The sequence below is a fragment of the Haematobia irritans genome, chromosome 3 (assembly GCF_050003625.1).
Source record: "Haematobia irritans isolate KBUSLIRL chromosome 3, ASM5000362v1, whole genome shotgun sequence".
NCBI lineage: Eukaryota > Metazoa > Arthropoda > Insecta > Diptera > Muscidae > Haematobia > Haematobia irritans.
Window position 1 is genome coordinate 132,911,829 of NC_134399.1, and position 18,538 is coordinate 132,930,366.

Here is an 18,538-nt window from a genome sequence, read left to right on the forward strand (position 1 = left end):
AGTCGATATAGCCATGTCCGTCTGTCCGTCCGTCTGTCTGTGAACACATTTTTGTGATCAAAGTCTAGGTCGCAATTTAAGTCAAATCGCCTTCAAATTTGGCACATGTTCCTAATTTGGGTCAGAATAGAACCCTATTGATTTTGGAAGAAATCGATTCAGATTTAGATATATCTCCCATATATATCTTTCGCCCGATATGCACTTATATGGACCCAGAAGCCAGAGTTTTTTCCCGATTAGCTTGAAATTTTGCACAAGGAGTACAATTGGTAGTATAGTCATGTGTGCCAAATTTGATTGAAATCGGTTCAGATTTAGATATAGCTTCCATATATATTTTTCGCCCGATATGGACTTATATGGCCCCAGAAGCCAGAGTTTTATCCCGATTAGCTTGAAATTTTGCACAAGGAGTACAATTACTAATATAGTCATGTGTGCCAAATTTTATTGAAATCGGTTCAGATTTAGTTATAGCTCCCATATATATGTTTTTCTGATTTCGACAAAAATGGTCAAAATACCAACATTTTCCTTGTAAAATTGCCACTGCTTAGTCGAAAAGTTGTAAAAATGACTCTAATTTTCCTAAACTTCTAATACATATATGTATATCGAGCGATAAATCATAAATAAACTTTTGCGAAGTTTTCTTAAAATTGCTTCAGATTTAAATGCTTACCATATTTATACCCTTCACCACTACTGTGGTACAGGGTATAATAAGTTTGTGCATTTGTATGTAACGCCATGAAGGAAAAGTCTGAGACCCATCGTTTGGTATACCGATCGTCTTAGAATTAAATTCTGAGTCGATTTAGCGACGTCTGTCTGTCTGTCCGTCTGTCTGTCTGTTGATGTGTTTTTGTGTGCAAAGTACAGCTCGCAGTTTTAGTCCGATTGTCCTAAAATTTGGTATAGGGTCCTGTTTCGGCTCAAAGACGATCCGTATTGATTTTGGTTCAGATTTAGATATAGCTGCCATATATATTTTTCACCGATCTGGTCATAATTGGCGTGTATATCAACCGATCTTCCTCAAATTCAGTACATTCGAATATTTTAAGAGTCTCGAAAAACTTGCAAAATATCAGCCAAATCGGTTCAGATTTAGATATAGCTCCCATATATATCTTTCGCCCGATTTACACTCATTTGCCCACAGAGGCCAATTTTTAACTCCGATTTAGTTGAAATTTTGCTCAGGGAGTAGAATTAGCATTGTAGCTATGCGTGCCAAATTTGGTTGAAATCGGTTCAGATTTAGATATAGCTCCCATATATAGCTTTCGCCCGATATGCACTAATGTGGACCCAACAGCCAGAGTTTTATATCGATTTGCTTGAAATTTTGTACAAACATAACACTTGGTCGTGTAGTCAAGTGTGCAAAATTTGATTGAAATCGGTTCAGATTTAGATATAGCTCACATATATATCTTTCGCCCGATATGGACTTATATGGCCCCAGAAGCCAGATTTTTTGCCGAATTTTGATGAAATTTTGCACTAGGAGTACAATTAGTAGTGTAGTCAAGTGTGCCAAATTTTATTGAAATCGGTTCAGATTTAGATATAGCTCCCATATATATCTTTCGCCCGATATGCACTTATATGAACCCAGAAGCCAGAGTTTTAACCCGATTAGCTTGAAATTTTGTACAAGGAGTACAATTGGTAGTATAGTCATGTGTGCCAAATTTGGTTGAAATCGGTTCAGATTTAGATATAGCTCCCATATATAGCTTTCGCCCGATTTACACTCGTATGACCACAGAGGCCAATCTTTTTCTCTGATTTAATTGAAATTTTGCACAGGGAGTAGAATTAGCATTATATCTGTGCATGCCAAATTTTCTTGAAATCGGTTCAGATTTAGATATAGCACATATATATGTTTTTCTGATTTCGACAAAAATGGTCAAAATACCAACATTTTCCTTGTTAAATCGCCACTGCTTAGCCGAAAAGTTGTAAAAAAGACTCTAATTTGCCTAAACTTCTAATACATATATATCGAGCGATAAATCATAAATAAACTTTTGCGAAGTTTCCTTAAAATTGCTTCAGATTTAAATGTTTCCCATATTTTTATACCCTGCGCCACACTGTGGAACAGGGTATTAAAAGTTAGTGCATATGTTTGTAACACCCAGAAGGAGACGAGATAGACACATGGTGTCTTTGCCAATAATGCTCAGGGTGGGTCCCTGAGTCGATATAACCATGTCCGTCTGTCCGTCCGTCCGTCCGTCTGTCTGTGAACACATTTTTGTGATCAAAGTCTAGGTCGCAATTTAAGTCCAATCGCCTTCAAATTTGGCACATGTTCCTAGTTTGGGTCAGAATAGAACCCTATTGATTTTGGAAGAAATCGGTTCAGATTTAGATATAGCTCCCATATATATCTTTCGCCCGATATGCACTAATGTGGACCCAGCAGCCAGAGTTTTATACCGATGTGCTTGAAATTTTGTACAAACATAACACTTAGTGGTATAGTCAAGTGTAAAAAATTTGATTGAAATCGGTTCAGATTTAGATATAGCTCCCATATATATCTTTCGCCCGATATGGACTTATAATGCCCCAGAAGCCAGAATTTTGGCCGAATTTGGTTGAAATTTTGCACTAGCAGTACAATTAGTAGTGTAGTCAAGTCTGCAAAATTTGATTGAAATCGGTTCAGATTTAGCTATAGCTCCCATATATATCTTTCGCCCGATATGGACTAATATGGTCCTAAAACCCAGAGTTTTTCCCCAATTTGGTTGAAATTTTGCACAGGGAGTAGATTTAGCATTGTAGCTGCGCGTGCCAAATTTGATTGAAATCGATTCAGATTTAGATATAGCTCCCATATAGATCTTTCGCCCGATATGCACTTATATGGACCCAGAAGCCAGAGTTTTATCCCGATTAGCTTGAAATTTTGCACACGGAGTACAATTATTAATATAGTCATGTGTGCCAAATTTGATTGAAATCGGTCCAGATTTAGATATAGCTCCCATATATATGTTTTTCTGATTTTGACAAAAATGGTCAAAATACCAACATTTTTCTTGTTAAATCACCACTGCTTAGTCGAAAAGTTTTAAAAATGACTCTAATTTTCCTAAACTTCTAATACATATATATCGAGCGATAAATCATAAATAAACTTTTGCGAAGTTTCCTCAAAATTGTTTCAGATGTAAATGTTTCCCATATTTATACCCTTCACCACTACTGTGGTACAGGGTATAATAAGTTTGTGCATTTGTATGTAACGCAAAGAAGGAAAAGTCTGAGGCCCATCGTTTAGTATACCGATCGTCTTAGAATTAAATTCTGAGTCGATTTAGCGATGTCCGTCTGTCTGTCTGTCTGTCTGTCTGTCTGTCTGTCCGTCCGTCTGTCTGTCTGTTCATGTATTTTTGTGCGCAAAGTACAGGCCGCAGTTTAATTCCGATCGTCCTCAAATTTGGCACAGGGTCGTTTTGGAGAAGAGAGATGATCGCTATTGATTTTGGAAAAAATCGGTTCAGATTTAGATATAGCTGTCATATATATTTATCCCCGATCTGGTTATAATTGGCGTGTTTATCAACCGATGTTTTTTAAATTTTGTGCATCCGAATATTTTATGATTTTCGAGAAACTTGCAAAATATTATCCAAATCGGTTCATATTTAGATATAGCTTCCATATATATCTTTCGTCCGATTTGGACTTATATGGCCACAAAAGCCAGAGTTTTGCCCTGATTTGCTTCAAATTTTGCACAAGGAGTACGTTTAATAGTATCGGTAAATGTGCCAAATTTGGTTGAAATCGGTTCAGATTTAGATATAGCTTCCACATATATCTTTCGCCCGATTTACACTCAAATGACCACGGGGGCCAGAGTTATACTCCCATTTACGTGAAATTTTGCAGAGATAGCAAAATTATTATTCTAACTATGCATGTCAAATTTAGTCAAAATCGGTTCAGATTATATATAGCTCCCATATATACGTACACCAGAGTTGGGGAAATATGGTAGACTGTTTCATATTTTAGACCCATTTTCAATGCGATTTTCCTCCAATTGACTGGATAGTTTCCACAGAGAATATATTTAATATGATATTTAAGTGTGTCAAGTTTGATCTAATTTTGTTCAGATTTAGATAAAGCTTCCATATATTCGTTTTTTTCCGGTTTATACAAATATGGCCAAAATTCCCACACTTGACACAAAATTCTGTGATGATTTCCCCATATCTTATGACCTAAACACTGTAATGCCAGAATTTCCTCAGAACGGTTGAGTTTTAAATAAGGCTCCAAGTCGCCCGACTTGACCAAATAATATATCATAACCCACACTTGACCACATATCTTCGCGAGATCTAACCAAAATCCTTGTAAAATCGCAACTGATGAGTTGCAAAAATGGTTAATATTACTAAAATTGTCCTATATCTCGAATACATATGTATCGCCTGATAAATCATAAATGCTCCTTTGTACAATTGCATTAAAATTTCTCTCGCTTCATAATTCCCATATTTTTATAGCCTGCTCCACACTGTGGAACAGGGTATTATAAGTTAGTGCATATGTTTGCAACACCCAGAAGGAGACGAGATAAACACATGGTGTCTTTGGCAAAAATGCTCAGGCTTTGATTGTGCATTTTTGTAATCAAAGTCTAGGTCGCAGTTTTTGTCCAATCGACTTCAAATTTGGCACAAGTATGTGTTTTGGCTCAGAATAGAACCCTATTGATTTTGGAAGAAATCGGTTCAGATTTAGATATAGCTCCCATGTATATATTTCGCCCGATATGGACTTATATGGCCCCAGAAGCCAGAGTTTTACCCTAATTTACTTAAAATTTTGCACAAGAAGAATACTTAGCACTGTAATCAAGTGTGCCAAATTTTATTAAAATCGGTTCAGATTTAGATATAGCTCCCATATATATCTTTCGCCCGATATGGACTAATACGGTCCCAAAAGCCAGAGTTTTACCCCATTTTGGTTAAAATTTTGCACAGGGAGTAGAATTAGCATTGTAGCTATGCGCGCCAAATTTTGTTGAAATCGGTTCAGATTTAGATATAGCTCCCATATATAGCTTTCGCCCGATTTACACTCATATGACCACCGAGGCCAATTTTTTGGTCCGATTTAGTTGAAATTTGGCACAGGGAGTAGAATTAGCATTGTTGCTATGCGTGCCAAATTTGGTTGAAATCGGTTCAGATTTAGATATAGCTCCCATATATAGCTTTCGCCCGATTTACACTCATATGACCACAGAGGCCAATTTTTAACTCCGATTTAGTTGAAATTTTGCACAGGGAGTAGAATTAGCATTATTGCTATGCGTGCCAAATTTGGTTGAAATCGGTTCAGATTTAGATATAGGTCCCATATATATGTTTTTCTGATTTCGACAAAAATGGTCAAAATACCAACATTTTCCTTGTAAAATCGCCACTGCTGAGTCGAAAAGTTGTAAAAATGACTCTAATTTTCCTAAACTTCTAATACATATATATCGAGCGATAAATCATAAATAAACTTTTGCGAAAATTCCTTAAAATTGATTCAGATTTAAATGTTTCCTATATTTTTTACTAATATTGTGTTCCACCCTAGTGCATTAGCCAACTTAAATTTTGAGTCTATAGATTTTGTAAAAGTCTATCAAATTCTGTCCAAATCGAGTGATATATAAATGTATGTATTTTGGACAAACCTTTATGTGTATCACCCAACACATTTGACGGATGTGATATGGTATCGAAAATTTATATCTACAAAGTGGCGCAGGGTATAATATAGTCGGCCCCGCCCGACTTTAGACTTTCCTTACTTGTTTTCATAAGTATTTTTATAGTACCTAACAGATTTGAAGGATTTGAGGTGGTATCGAAAATGTAGATCTACACAATGATGCAGGCGGGGTATAATATAGTGGCTCCGTCTTACTTTTCTTACTGGTTTTCTATTTAAATTGTGTCCCACTTTAAAATTGCTGGAACATATTTGTGTGTGTGTGTATGAGTACAGAGCTAAATTACTCCAATTATTATTGTAGATTAGAAAATTCCAACATTTTTCTTACAAGGCAGCATTTCAAACCCGTTACCATTTAAGGAAATGATGTGTGTAACACCAAACTAAAGCCAATTCCTAGTGAGCTAACATACGAAATTATTACACATTTTCCAAATATGTATTTTGTGTGTATGTACGAGTATATACTCGTACATATATGTGTGTATGTGAATAAGCACTTGACTGCGAACTCATGAGTTCGTCTCTCATCTGATGACAGACAAGACCAAGCCACAAACCACACTCTCTTTCCTTTAGTAACTATCGTACAATGTGGTGGTAGTGTTGGTATCACACAAAACGAGTATGAAGCCTAACATGCTACGGTAGAATGGCAGTGGTGGAAAATCTCCTCTTCCTGCGTGGTGAAACGCAACACAATTCTAGCTAATTACCATAAAAAACAAACACCCCAATCATAAGTGTTCACATCATGACATTCATTTAGACGACTTCAAGGAATGCCTGTGTGTGTGTGTGTTCGTAGAGGTGGGCAAGAGTAACATTTAACTTATTAAACACCGGAAATTAATGGAATTCTGTCAAAAGTTTTCATGAAAATGGTTATGACACAGTACACCGAACAAAAGTAAACTGTTTTATAGGAAGAATAAACTAACTCTTACGAAAATTGAACTAAATTTTGCTACACAGTTTTAAGATTTCCCCAAAACGTTGTGAAAACCTGGAAAATTTAATGCCCTGTTGGACTTTTTAACTATAGTTCACGAGATTACACCCTCTAATAGAAGAAAATATTAAATAAAAGTTAAGAAGAAACTCATTGGCGCCAAATCATGACCATTTTAACCATACAGTAGTTCATTCTTACTATTTGTGGGAATCGTACGAAAATTTTCATTTGCTTTAGTTCATATTGAACTTAACATATATGCTTCATGGAGTCTTAGAGCATTATTTCGATGTGTTACTTTTGTGAAGAAACTTTTTTTATTGTGAAAAAAAATGGAAAAAAAGGATTTTCGTGTTTTGATAAAATACTGTTTTCTGAAGGGAAAAAATACGGTGGAAGCAAAAACTTGGCTTGATAATGAGTTTCCGGACTCTGCCCCAGAGAAATCAACAATAATTGATTGGTATGCAAAATTCAAGGGTGTTGAAATAAACACGGAGGACGGTGAACGCAGTGGACGCCCGAAAGAGATGGTTACCGACGAAAACACCAAAAAAAATCCACAAAATGATTTTGAATGACCGTAAAATGAAGTTGATCGAGACAGCAGAGGCCTTAAAGATATCAAAGGAATGTGTTGATCACATCATTCATCAATATTTGGATATGCGGAAGCTCTGTGCAAAATGGGTGCCGCGCGAGCTCACATTTGACCAAAAACAACAACGTGTTGATGATTCTGAGCGGTGTTTGCAGCTGTTAACCCATTAACGTCGACGGTTGCGAAAACGCACCAAAAATAGATGTGTTTTTGAGCATGCATAGAAACGGTTTCATATTCGATATCGCTTTTCTGTTTCTTGGTATAGATAGTAGATGGATGGGTCTATTTATTTGACTTGGGCTGTTTTTTCATCAGACGTCACCTGCATGATGATAAACGCATCGCCATGTACAGGTTTTCGCACATGCAAAAAATAACCCTATTATACAAAGAAAACATATAGAAAAAAATATTTTTTAAATATATATTGGTATGGATCGCCCTCTGCCCTATATTTAACTCATAAAATTTTCAAAATTGTACATATAAACGTCTTTGCATATATACGTGTTGTGCGTTTTCGCACCCGTCGGCGCTAATGGGTGCTCTTTTACTAAGAAAATTATTTTCGGTCAACCATATGTGCGAACGCTAATGAAGCGCTCCCAATCAAAATAGCTGTCACACCATCTGCTCTCTGTCACGATCTCTTTAATGCATCATTTCGCTTAAAATTATCTAAAGAGATTACATACGTATATATTACATATACATACATACATACATACAGATATATATTACAGTTAATCGTACAAAGCATAGTCAAACAAGTGAATGCCATAATCAGTGATAATTGTTATTGAGTTGTGATTGAGATTTATATTCTAATTGTGCCTCTTCGTGAGTTCAGTTTTAATTATGGCAAAGTGTTCAAGAGTTACTTCGAAAAGGACAGGATTATCAGTTCGTGAACTGGAAGAATTAATTGAGAACGAATGGTCTGATGATGAAAGCGAGCCACAAAAACAGTTGTCGAACGCTTCGGCCATTGATATAACCGTTTTGCCTCCGAATGATGTGGATACCATGACAGATACCGAAGATGTCCCGGACGACCAAATGTTCTGTGATGATCCTGGACCTAATAAAACTGATAGTGCCTTAGCAAGTATGCCCGAAATTTGTGGTTCCGTCGAAATGCACGTTGAACGTGCAATGGTTGAGCAACCAGACATCATTCAGCAGTATAACAAACGAATGGGAGGCGTTGATATTTTCGACAACGCAATGAACAACTACAGGATTTCCCTCCGTGGTAAAAAATGGTATTGGCCATTACTCCCAAACGGTCTTGATGCTGCAATGATCAATGCTTGGAAACTGTTTTGCGCCATTCGTAGTTTCCAGCGTGAAAACGCAACGACAAATAAGGATGGCTCCAAGAAGGAATTCAAGAAGATGGGACAATTCGAATTCCGCAACATTGTGACTGGTTCGTTGCTGCAAATTGAGACAGTGGCATATCATCGTGGTCCAAAAACTCAAGACACAGCAGCTCAAAAACGATTAAAACTGGATAATGTTGGCCACAACATTGAGAAAGAGAAAAACGCATTCGCTGTCGCCACTGTGCCTCGCATACTATTTACTACTGTGCCAAGTGCAAAGTGGCAGTGCATCCAAAATGGTTCTCAGACTATCATGCCGGAAACTATAAATAACGTGCAACCTTTGGAACATGCATTACTTCACTATTTTTTAATATTATCATCTAATTTTTGAGTAATTTTATTAAAACTCCAAATTAATTCGTGTATTTCCCTTTACAATGCTATTAATTTATTAAAACATTTTCTAGTACTAAAATTGTACGGGTGCGAAAACGCACCACCCCCTGTACGAACAAGGGGTAGAGGTAGGGGGCTGAATTTTTGTGCGCGGAATATGAGTGACATTATGGCATCCTCCACTAAGTTTCAACATTTTTCTACCACTAATAAGGGAGCCGGCGTAAATGGGTTAACTCGTAATACACATGAAACATGGCGCCATCACTACACTCCTGAGTCCAATCGATAGTCGGTTGAGTAGACAGCGACCGGTGAACCGTCTCCGAAGCGTGGAAAGACTCAAAAGATCGCTGGCAAAGTAATGGCCTCTGTTTTTTGGGATGCGCATGGAATAATTTTTATCGATTATCTTAAGAAGGGAAAAACCATCAACAGTGACTATTATATGGCGTTATTGGAGCGTTTGAAGGTCGAAATCGCGGCAAAACGGCCCCATATGAAGAAGAAAAAAAACGAATTTGGACAACAAAAATGTGCTTTTCTTTGTTAGACCTGGGACTTATCAGCCAACCTGTTAGAGTTTCAACCCCACAATCAACTACTTTTTGTTGCTCTTTAGATATGACAAATACACTTTGCTATGACAAAGACATTCCAAACTGAATATCAATGCCGAGTATTGGGAATATAGAAAAGCAAACTTTATACAGCAATAGAAAATGTTTTTCTATGAATTAATCAGTTTGAGATTCATTGTAAGTTTTCAGTTTAGTCCTTGCATTTGTATTGCACTAGGATTAACTCTCTCCCTCCCCACCGCTCTCCTCGCAGTTAAATGCACCATGCACAATTGAACAAAACATCAGTATTCTGTGAAAAGGTGAAGACGACTATAACTCTGTTTCCGTTACGAAGTGAAAACAATTTCAACTTTGTTTACCAAAGTTTTCCCTTGTTGGCGGCAGTGGTGGTGCCCATATAGATGAAAATCTACGTCTGGGTAGTAAAATGCCATTTGCAAGTAAACGAAATGTTTGGTTGGTTGGCTCTTCCATCCTATATAAACACCCACAAAATGTGAGGGAGAATGGCCTCACAATGATGTTACGAAATCATCCCCCTTCCTCTTTTCGGCTACCTATGGCACCACTCAAATGTGAATGCCATTTTCAACTCTCTATGCTCCCTTTCTACCACAGCGGGGAAACAAGTAGAGGGAGAGTAAGAAAAAAAAGTTGTAATTTGTTTTTAGATATCACTTCATTCCCATTATTGCTTTATGCAAAATAGTTGATGTGCTACGACGAGTGGGTATTTCTGCATAAGAGGCTATGAATAGTTTCTCTCCCCAACTCTCTACACACAATCCCTGTCCCCCGCACCCCACGATACAATTTACGTTTGGCAAATTTGTAAAGGCCTTGCTTTCTTTCATTCGTTTCGTTTGTTCTCATCTCTTTACTGAGAGTATTTTAATATTTTCAAAATGTGCTCCACAACACATTTGAAATTCTATACGTAACGGTCGTAAAAATACAAGATCTTCATGGCAGTGGAGAGGGGAGGTGATGCCAAAGAGCATATTGAAGACAAGGGACATTGACTACTGGCGTAATGTGAAGGTCTAGAAACTCATGGGATACAAATAAATAAACAAACAGGAAAAAAAACAAACGAACTCCTTTCCTTCAGCCTTATGTTCTCTTACATTTACTTTAGTGATTATATTTTTATTTGCCAGTTTCATGGCATTTTATATTTCTCACTGTAGCAACAAGAGCAACACTCTGTCGAATTGTGAAGAGAAGAGTGTGTGCGATGGATGGTAAATGGGTTGTGAGTATTGCATAGAAGTAGAGTAGGGAAGTTTATAGCATTGTTGTTATTGTTGTTGTGTATTAGGTAGATATGTTGATTTACAACTTCGATATGAATTTCAAATGAGTTCTATGGAATGTTGAGGCGACTCTAGCATAGAGGAAAAATATTTTATGGCATAAATTCGAAGGTAAAACAACCGTTATTTTACAAATATTCAAAATTGTTTTTTAATATTGGTTTTCTCTCTCAAGATATTTAATAAATTCCAATCCATGTTAATGTACACACAAAAAAATTTTTTCTGATTCAATCACGAAATTAATTGATCCAATTAATTTTTAATTGAAATGTCTTCAATCACAGAAATGATAGTATCAATTAAAAAATTAATTGAAGGTCAATTAAAAAGTTAATTGATCCAATTAAAAAATTAATTGATACTATTATTTTTGTGATTGATTTTTGTTTTAACTAAAAAATTTTGTTGAATCAATTAAATTTTTAATTGAATATTTTTTAAAACTCAATTAAAATTTTAATTGGAAAAATTTTCGTGAAATTTTTTTGTGTGTATACGAAAAGCTTATAGAATTATAGAGCATTTGTTGAAAATCGTATAAAAAACGGATAAAAATTAAGTGGTAATAAAAAAAAATATTTTATGCTCCAAAAATCACTGCCCATTTCGTTGATATGAAGCACTGTTCTTTTCTAACTTGAAGACTGCAATAAGACACATTTTGAAGATTCAAAGTAAAAAGTAGCATCAAATGCCACGTATCTTTTTGAAATCTTGTGAACATATTTGGAATATATGTAAAATTACATTACTTCCGTTTCCACAAGTTGTATTTTTAATAAAGTGGCCAACTAAAGGTATGTTTCTGTTAAATAAAGTTTCTTTACATCGGCTCGTGGGCGTGGGCCCAAGACTGTGCTCTATAAATATAACTGCTTGACTGTATGCGTTGACGGCTATAGCCATAATTGTCTGTCGTTGACAATAACAGGTCAGTCAAGCCCAGCCCAGTGGATAGTGTGTTGACTTATAAACTGTTCGATTCTCCGTCCAGGCGAAAGGTAAACCTAAAAAAATATATAAAATGGGTTGGTATATGTTTTATATTTTAACACGATCAGCAGTAATTATTCAAAGAGAAGCAAAATACGAATATGTGATTGTTAAAATATGGCCACTTGTTGGATAAGTTGAAAGTCATTTCATTACCATTGCTACTTAAAATTCAAAATTATCATTTTTCCACGCATATGAAATAAATCGGACTCTAATTTACGAAATTTTTGGATAAAGTAGATAAAGGATATAAGAAATTGTAAATTTGTTCATAAGACAACGAAAGTAAACCCCTTCACACGCGCTCTAACATACAAAAGTGGCTTTGGGGCATTCTCGGTGAGCCATCTACACTTTGGTATTTGTTAGTGCCAACCTTACACTGAAAAAACAGTGAACCCACCCGAAAGAAAAATGTTGGTTAATTTTAGAAAATTTAGACTATTTTTAGAAAATTTAAATTAAAAAGTATTAAAAACGCTGACATCAACGCGATATCACAAATATAAGTAAATATTTTTCGACAAATTGAAGAAAATTTATTAGACTTATTTAAAGTCTAAAGAAAATTTTTTAGTTTGAAGGAAAAAATTGGAGTGCACTATTGCAAGAATGTCTTAAGTGTCATTCGAAGTTCAAGACGGACGCATTTGTAGTCAAATTTATAAATTCGAAGAAATAATGAACTATTTTGTGAAAAGTACGAATTTAGTAAATCTTTATGCTTGATTTGTGTGTAATTTTCTCCCATGTTTTAGTTCATTTACTTTTCACTTTCACTTTTTTTGAATGTATGGGAGCTATATCTAAATTTGATCCGATTTTTTTTCCAAATTCAATAGCATTCGTCCTTGTGCAAAAAAACACCGTGTACTGTATTTTGAAGTACAAAATTTATTGCTAAAGAAAATTTCATCAACATTTTATTTCTATAGAAAATTTTATTTCTATAAAAAACTTTGTCAAAATTGTATACCTATAGAAAATTTTGTCAACATTTTTTATTTCTATAGCAAATTTTGTCTAAATTTTATTTCTATAGAAAATTTTATTCGATAGAGAATTTTGTAAAAATCTTTATTCGATAGAAAATTTTGTCAAAATTGTATTACTGTAGAAAATTTTGTCAAAATGTTATTACTATAGAAAATTTTGTCAAAATTTTGTTTCTATAGAAGATTTTGTCAAAATGGTATTTCTATATATTTGTCAACATTTTATTTCTATATAAAATTTTGTCAAAATGTTATTTCTATAGAAAATTTTAAAAAATTTGATTACTATAGGCAATATTGCCATAATTTTATTTCTCTAAAAAATTTCATCAAAATTTTACTGTACTTTGAAGTTCAAAATTTATTGCTAAAGAAAATTGCATCAAAATTTTCTTTCTATTGAAACTTTTTGTCAAAATTTTATTTCTTTAGAAAATTTTGTCAAAATGTTATTTCTACAGAAAATTTTGTCAACATTTTATTTCTATCGAAAATTTTGTCAAAATTTTATTTCTATAAAAAATGTTGTCAAAATTTTTTTGTATAGAAAATTTTGTCAAAATTTGGTTTCTATAGAAGATTTTGTCAAAGTGTTATTTCTATATAAAAAATTTTGTCAACATTTTATTTCTATATAAAATCAAAATTTTATTTCTATACAACATTTTGTCAAAATGTTATTTCTAGAGAAAATTTTGTCAAAATTTTGTTTCTATAGAAAATTGTATCAAAATTTGATTACTATAGACAATATTGTCAAAATTTTTATTCGATAGAAAATTTTGTCAAAATTTTATTACTATAGAAAATTTTGTCAAAATTTTGTTTCTATAGAAGATTTTGTCAACGTGTTATTTCTATATAAAAAATTTTGTCAACATTTTATTTCTATATAAAATTTGTCAAAATGTTATTTCTATAGAAAATTTTATCAAAATTTGATTACTATAGACAATATTGTCAAAATTTTATTTCTATAGAAAATTTTGTACAAATTTTATTTCTATAGAAAATTTCATCAAAATTTTACTGTATTTTGAAGTCCAAAATTTATTGCTAAAGAAAATTTCATAAAAATTTTATTTCTATAGGAAATTTTGTCAAAATTTATTTCTTTAGAAAATTTAGTTAAAGTTTCATTTTAATAGAAAATTTTGTAAAAATTTTATTTCCATAGAAAATTTTGTCAAAATTTTATTTCTATAGATAATTTTGTCAACATTTTATTTCTATTGAAAATTTTGTCAACATTTTATTTCTATTGCCAAAATTTTATTATTTTAACAGAAAATTTTGTCAAAATTTGATTACTTTAGACAATATTGTTAAAATTTTATTTCTATAAAAAATTTCATCAACATTATGCTGTATTTTGAAGTCCAAAATTTATTGCTAAAGAAAATTTCATCAAAATTTTATTTCTTTAGGAAATTTTGCCAAAAGTTTATTTCTATAGAAAATTTGTCAAAATGTTATTTCTATAGAAAATTCTGTCAAAATTTTATTTCTATAGACAATTTTGTAACATTTTATTTCTATAAAAAATTTTTTGTCAAAATTTTATTTCTATAGAAAATTTTGTCAACATTTTATTTCTATAGAAAATTTTGTCAAAGTTTTATTTCTATAGAAAATTTTGTAACATTTTATTTCTATATTTTTTTACTGTACTTTGAAGTTCAAAATTTATTGCTAAAGAAAATTTCATCAAAATTTTCTTTCTATTGAAACTTTTTGTCAAAATTTTATTTCTTTAGAAAATTTTGTCAAAATTTTATTTCTACAGAAAATTTTGTCAACATTTTATTTCTATCGAAAATTTTGTCAAAATTTTATTTCTATAAAAAATGTTGTCAAATTTTTTTTTTGTATAGAAAATTTTGTCAAAATTTGGTTTCTATAGAAGATTTTGTCAAAGTGCTATTTCTATATAAAAAATTTTGTCAACATTTTATTTCTATATAAAATCAAAATTTTATTTCTATACAACATTTTGTCAAAATGTTATTTCTAGAGAAAATTTTGTCAAAATTTTATTTCTATAGAAAATTGTATCAAAATTTGATTACTATAGACAATATTGTCAAAATTTTTATTCGATAGAAAATTTTGTCAAAATTTTGTTTCTATAGAAGATTTTGTCAAAGTGTTATTTCTATATAAAAAATTTTGTCAACATTTTATTTCTATATAAAATTTGTCAAAATGTTATTTCTATAGAAAATTTTATCAAAATTTGATTACTATAGACAATATTGTCAAAATTTTATTTCTATAGAAAATTTTGTAAAAATTTTATTTCTATAGAAAATTTCATCAAAATTTTACTGTATTTTGAAGTCCAAAATTTATTGCTAAAGAAAATTTCATAAAAAAAGTTTTATTTCTATAGGAAATTTTGTCAAAATTTATTTCTTTAGAAAATTTAGTTAAAGTTTCATTTTAATAGAAAATTTTGTAAAAATTTTATTTCCATAGAAAATTTTGTCAAAATTTTATTTCTATAGATAATTTTGTCAACATTTTATTTCTATTGCCAAAATTTTATTATTTTAACAAAAAATTTTGTCAAAATTTGATTACTTTAGACAATATTGTTAAAATTTTATTTCTATAAAAAATTTCATCAACATTTTGCTGTATTTTGAAGTCCAAAATTTATTGCTAAAGAAAATTTCATCAAAATTTTATTTCTTTAGGAAATTTTGCCAAAAGTTTATTTCTATAGAAAATTTGTCAAAATGTTATTTCTATAAAAAATTCTGTCAAAATTTTATTTCTATAGACAATTTTGTAACATTTTATTTCTATAAAAAATTTTTTGTCAAAATTTTATTTCTATAGAAAATTTTGTCAAAATTTTATTTCTATAGAAAATTTTGTCAAAGTTTTATTTCTATAGAAAATTTTGTAACATTCTATTTCTATAAAAAATTTTGTCAAAATTTTATTTCTATAGTAAATTTTGTCAAAATTTTATTTTTATAGAAAATTTTGTCAAAATTTCATTTCTATAGAAAATTTTGTCAAAGTTTTATTTCTATAGAAAATTTTGTAACATTTTATTTCTATAAAAAATTTTGTCAAAATTTTATTTCTATAGTAAATTTTGTCAACATTTTATTTTTATAGAAAATTTTGTCAAAATTTTATTTCTATAGAAAATTTTGTCAAAATTTTATTTCTATAGAAAATTTTGTAACATTTTATTTCTAAAGAAAAATTTGTCAACATTTTTTTTTTTATAGAAAATTTTGTCAAAATTTGATTACTATAGAAAATTGTGTCAAAATTTTATTTTTATAGAAAACTAGCGTAACCCGGCCCGCTTCGCTGCGCCTTCCGAAGCGTATTTGGAGGAACATTTTGCGTTAACTTAGTCAACTATATCCTTCGTGCTGAAAACAAATTCGAAAAGATTTGAATTCTTTTAAACAAATCGGACTACTTGATTTTTCGTTTATAGGTACAAATACGGCGGGAGAGGGTGTACCTTCTTCTATATTTCTTTTGAATTTTAAGTGTGGTTTGTCAAGGAAAGGTATCCTTCTCCTCAACATATCTGAAAATTAAGGCAAAAGGCAAAAGTAGTAAAAATTTTACCACATTAACATTTGCTAAAATGTTGGAAAATAATGCACCCTCTACGTTGGCTGCCAATTTCATGTAAATTTAAGTTCTTTACTAAAAAGAAGTCTGGCAGAAGCCTGTGCAAAAATCATAAAATTATGTACCGAGTTCCCATTTACGGACAACCTTCTACTTTCAACTTAAGAAAAAAAAACGGACAAAAGGAAACCCTCTCTTTACTAATAAGAAGTCTGGAAGAAAGAAGCCTGTGCATAAATCATAAAATTATATACCCAGTTCCCATTTACGGACAACCCTCCACTTTCAATTTAAGAGAAAAAAACCGGCAAAAGGGAACTCTCTCCTCACCTTCGCTCCACTCTGACCTGATATCGGACTATCACGTACCCTATATTAATTTCGCAACTACTCAATGGTCCCTATAAATTCTATCGAAGTAAATCGACAATGTTTATTTCAATTTTCCCCTTCCCCAACCAGATATCGCAAAATTAATATATTAATTTAAAAATCATGTATAAATTTCATCACCTCCTCTCACGTTCCCTGTAAATTTCAAGTAGATCGGAGATGTTTAATTTTTGCTCTATTGTTTTAAAGGGACGTCACTTTCCCCGATACAATATCGACAAACACCGTAGTGAATAGCACCCCTAACCTTCCCTGAAAATTCTTGAAACTTTCCTTCAAGTGTGGGACAAGGAAGGTTGCCTCTTCGTTCATAATCTTCCCCCACTGCCTATGTAAATTTCAAGAAAACTTGAATTTTTTTATATTTCAATTAATTATACAATTATTTTTCGAGCTTTATGGACAGATATAGATTAAGGAACATGGTTAATAGACCCCGACCAAATGTCGAAAAGCGTATCTTTTGTAAACGTCCCAGAAAATGTCAAGCAAATTATAAGCCTAAAGGGGCGGCCTCTCTTCCGTCTAAAAATCACAAAATCAGGTATCAACTATTACGGTTGACAGAGGTTACGATCTCTCCCCAGTCCTCTGTAAATTTCAAGTAACTCGGTAAAATTTAATTGTTTCTCTGTATGTACTTAAGAGAAGCAGATGTCTCCCTATGCCCTTTTAGTTTTATTAAAAAATCAGGAACCTGATATAAATTTCATAACCTCACCCATTTTTCCGTAAAATTTCAGTCGGGGGAGTTTAGTTTTGTTTTCACTGTACTCTAAAAAAGTCGGGCAAAGGGGTGGCCCCCCTCCCCGACCAAATATCGAAAAATAATGTAGCGGATTTTTGTCTAGATGCCAACCCCAACATTCAATGAAAATTTCAAGCAAATCGGTCAACTTTGGTCCAATTTTAAAAAAGTCCGACAAAGGGGAAGTCCCCCTCCGCGACCAGGTGTCAAAAAATGAGGTACCCTATTTTCACCACATGAACGTCCCCTATGATCTCTGAAAGTTTCAAGTAAATCGGTTCAGCCGTTTCGGAGCCAACTCGGTTCATACAAACAAACAAACAAATAAACAAACATAGATTGAATTTTATATATATATAGATTTTGCCATATTTTTATTTCTATAGAAAATTTTGCAACATTTGTATTTCTATAGAAAATTTTGTCAAAATTTTATTTCTATAGAAAATTTTGTCAAAATTTTATTTCTATAGAAAATTTTGTCAAAATTATATATCTATAGCAGATTTTATTAAAAAATTATTTCTATCGAAAATATTGTTAAAATATTATTTCCATATATAGAAAATTGATGTACCTCTTAGGTGGAGAGAAGGAGTTTGCAAAATCTACCAAAACATCAATCTACCATTTTTGTAGAATTCTACGAATTGTGGCAACAATGGACCGAAATCCAGCGAACACCAAATGCATGGACGCACGGACAATTTCAAGGGCTAGATCGGCTCAAGAGGAGATTCTGAATCGACCGTTATATATTTTTTATGGGGTCAATATTTCTTGTAGGCATATTTTTTTGACAGATCAAAGTTATTGTAACCTCCTGA